Source organism: Chrysochloris asiatica, unplaced genomic scaffold (genome assembly GCF_000296735.1).
Source record: "Chrysochloris asiatica unplaced genomic scaffold, ChrAsi1.0 scaffold00049, whole genome shotgun sequence".
NCBI lineage: Eukaryota > Metazoa > Chordata > Mammalia > Afrosoricida > Chrysochloridae > Chrysochloris > Chrysochloris asiatica.
In genome coordinates this window covers 2858524-2863155 of record NW_006408567.1, presented here as the reverse complement: position 1 = coordinate 2863155, position 4632 = coordinate 2858524, and positions in this window count along the sequence as shown.

Sequence of the window (4632 nt, the reverse complement as noted above, 5' to 3'; positions counted from 1 at the left end):
CTTTACCATAAAAAAAAGAAAGAAAGAAAAGAACCTCTTAGACCCAGAACACAAAATCGGGAAGACAAAACCATATCTGATGACCAGTGAGGCAGAAAACTCTATGAACCCAGGGACTCTAAGGATGTTGGCTACTAAAAACTGAAACAGACAAAGAAAGGCCTCCTCTTTGAGATAACACTCTAAATTCACACTTCAAGCCTCCAGAATTCTGTGAAAATAGATTTCTTAAAACCAGCCATTTGTGATGTTTCTGTGAAAGCCATTTTCTAATGTTTTTGTGAAAGCCATTTTCTTAAAACCAGCCATTTGTGATGTTTCTGTAATGGTAGTACTAGGTAACTAAGACACATCTAAGGAAAGAATGTACTGTCAAAAAGAAGAGCTAATCAGAACCTAATGACAAGAAAAGGTACAGCCAGAAGCACAAATATGGGCAACATATCCCTTGCACTGCCTAGGGGTGAGGATGTGTTGGCCAAAGACACAGTATTTTAGTCATAGTTACTATTACCAGCTGGACCTAGTGAACATGTTAGCCTCAGGCTACTGTGGTTTAATTCCTCTACATTAACCATTAAGGTCATCCAGCTCACATCCCTCTTTACTATTTTTCTAACAATTATTTGGTCTTGCATATAACAATTATTTGCCTGCAGAGAAATATTAGTTGATTAGTGTCGTGGATTGAATTATGCCCTCTAAATATATGTGTCAAATTGGTGGGGCACTAATTCCAAGTGGTTTGGCAATTATGTAATGATATAATCATCCTCCATCATGTGAACAGCCAATCAGTTATAAGGGGGTTAGGGTAGGATGAAACATCCTCACTCAGGTTACAGCCCTGATCTAATAATGTAAGGAAAATTTCCCTGCAGCATCTTTTATTTTACAAAAGAAAAAAGTGATCAAGAGAGAAGGGGACCTAACGACAACCAAGAAAAAAGAGGCAGGAGCAAAGCACATTCTTTTGTCCTGGGTTCCCTGTACTGAGAACTTTCTAGGATCAAGCAAAGACTGATGCCAAGATACATGGAGATTTCCAAGGGACACCAGGCCAGGTCTACAGATGTTTAAAGGAAATAAAGACCTTCCTCCAAAGCCAACAAGAGAAAGACTCCTCCCAGAGAAGCCACCCTGAATTTGGACTTGTGGCACTATAAAAACAGCACTGGACTGTTAACCACAAGGTTGGTGGCTCAAACCCACCAGCCAGTCTTTGGAAACCTTTTACAGGATTTTTGATTTGATGCAGCACTGAAGGCACTCACTCATGAATGCAAGAAATTTGGAAGACAGCAACCTGGCCAACTGATTGGAAGAGATCCATAATTGTGCCCGTTCCAAAAAAGAGGTGACCCAATGGAATGAGGAAATCATTGGACGGTATCATTAATCTCACATGCAATTGAAATTTTGCTAAAGATAATTTAAAAATGGCTGCAACAGTAACTTGACAGAGACCTGCCAGAGGTTGAAGCTAGATTCAAAAGAAGATGTGGAACTAGGAACATCATTGCTGACTTCAGATGGTTCTTGGCTGAAAGCAGAGAATACTAAAAAAAAAAAATGTTTACCTGTGCTTTATTTGCTATGCAAAGACTTTCAACTATGTGGATCATGACAAGCTATGGTCAACACTGCAGAGTACGAGCACTTATTTGTGCTCAGGAGGAACTTGTACATAGACGAAGAAGCAGTCATTCAAACAGAACAAAGGGACACTGAATGTTTTAAAATTAGGAAAGGTGTGTGAAAGGATTTTATCCTTTCACAGTATTTATTCAGTCTGTATGCTGAGTAAATAATCCAAGAAACTAGACTATATGCAGAAGAACATGGCATTAGGATTAGAGAAAGATTCATTAACAGCCTGCACTATACAGATGATACAACATTGCTTACAAAAGTGAAGAGGACTTAAAATACTTATTGATGAAGACCAAAGACCGCAGGCTTCAGTACGGGTTGCACTTAAATGTAAAGAAAAGAAAAATCCTCACTGCTTGGCCATTAAATTTACAACAAGATAAATGGAGAAAGGATTGAAGTTGTCAAAGACCTCATTCTGCTTGGATCCACAGCCTGCACTCATGGAAGCAGCAGTCAGGAAATCAAATGACATATTGCATTAGGCAAATCTGTTGCATAAGATTTGTTCAAGAGCAAAGATAGCAGTTTGAGGACTAAGGTGCAGCTAACCCAAGCCATGGTATTTTCAATAGCTTTATAAACATGTAAACATTGGGTAATGAATAAGGAAGGTCATGGAAGAATTGATGCATTTGAGTTGTGGTGTTGGGGAAGCATATTAAAAGTACCATCAGCTTTTAAATGTACAGCTAGAATACGCCTTAGAAGGTAGGATGGAGAGACTTCATCTCTCATATTTCATATACGTTATTAGGAGGAATCAAGCCTGAGAAGGACATCGTGCTAGGTAAAGTGTAGGGTCAATAAAAATGTGGAAGACCCCCAATGAGATGGATTGACACAGTGCAACAACAATCATCTCAAGCTTAACATAGATTGTGAGGATGGCTCAGGACCAGGCAGTGTTTCATTCTGTTGTGTATAGGGTCACCATAAGTCAGAACCAACTCAATGGCACCTAGAAACAACAGCATGAATCAGAACTGACTTGACAGCACTTATCGACAGCCACAAACTCTGAAACAGTAAATTTCTGTTTGTTAAAGCCATCCACTTGTGGTATTTCAGATATGGGAGCACTAGATAACTAAGACCATTAGTGAGCATCAGTGTTTGATACTCATACTGACTAGATCCTCATTGTACATTAAGAAGTTACCATTCTGATTTTCTTTCCACCTTGCATCTATTGGTGAGTATGTATTCAAAGGACATATCCCCACTGGTGTGCTGACATTTCAGGTCTCTGGCGCTGCAAAGTCTGAATCAGGGTGAATTTGACAAGGTAAAGCCAACCCTCAGTGGCCTGGCATCAGTGGCCTGGCATAGGTGGAACCTACCGTACAGAAACACCCTTTCTATTCATTATTAATGACTTCAGGATGGATCTTCAAAACACGTTATTCCCCATTCGCTTCCCTTCCCCTAAGTTTCTTTGTGACAGACAATGCTAATTGCCTACCCAATATCTACTTCTTATTTTTCTGTTCTATGGAGTTGACTCAACTCACAGTGACACCCTGAATGTTCAAAAATGTATGCTCCTTGGGGCTTTCCGTGGCTGATTTTTCAGAAGCAGATTGCTAGGCCTTTCTTCCAAGGCACCTCTAGTGGACGGGACCTCCAACCTTTATGTTAGCAGCTGAGTAAGTTAACTGTCTGCATCACCCAGACACTCCAAATGTGCAATGTATCCTCACTCAGAAACACCTCCCTAGATTTCCTTGGTCATGTGACATATTTCTGACCAACCAGATATAAGCAAATATTCACTTGCTGAAACTTCCAGGAAAGCTGTTACTTTCCTGAAAACAAAAGACCAAGTCAACTGTTATGCACTTTGCCCTTTGCCCTCTTGCCTTTGAATGGCTGGCTGTGGAGCCCTTTTCTCACAATCGTGATAATAAATACCATTCACTAAAAATGGCTGATGAGACGTGAAAAGGAAGCCCATGTCTGGATGATTTTTTTAAAGAGCTGCCTACCCCTGACTGCATGATTCACACGTCTTAATATTAGAAAAAGAAACCCCTATTCTAACTGAGCTTCTAGAGTTGAGTCTTTGTTACATGAAGCCAAATGTCTTCACTGATTCCTCTTTTGAAATTCAAACCTTGACAGGTCCCCCATACCAATTTGTTTAAACACATATGTCAAGATCCCCAAAGTTAGACATCCTGGGTTTCGTGGGAGTAAGTACACTGTTATGAAAATATTTAATCTACATATCTGACTCAGAAGCCTAATAAATAGCACATGTTAAGAGTAGTAGAGGAGCAAAAAATAGATCCTATTAAGAAATTTCAAATAATAATATTATTAGTGCTTCCAAGATTGCCATAACTCTAGGTCACAAATAAAAAAACATAGATGCAGACAAACCCTTAAATACACTCTAACAGAGTTCCAGGAAATAACTCTTTTGAAACATGGGGTAGCTGCCAAAGCAGAGTGTAGAGAGGAAGTTAATATCCTTCAAAACAATCTCATAGATTTAAAATCTGTAGAAACGTTTTTGTTGTTGGTAAGTGCTGTCCAGCCAGTTACCAACTCTTAGTGACCCTGTATAGGGTTTCCAGTAGCAACCTTGTGGTTTGCAGTCCAGGGCTGATCCTACAGCAACATAAAAAATTATATGGGATTATTCTGATAATTCAAACTTTCCCTCTTTTATTTGTATTTTATGACTGAGTGCCTAATATAATACATACATTTATTACATAAATTGAGTGATTGCATAAATTACATAAATTGAGTGAGATTATATAAATTGAGTGACAAGAACCATATATACTTATATATATATATTGTTGCTGTTGTTATGTGCTGTGGAGTCGGTTCCAACTCATAGCGACGCTGTACAGGGTTTCCGAGGCTGTAAATCTTTATGGGAGCAGAAAGCCTCATCTTTCTCCCGCAGAACAGCTGGTAGTTTCGAACTACTGACCTTGTGGCTCGCAGCCCGATTCGTAACCA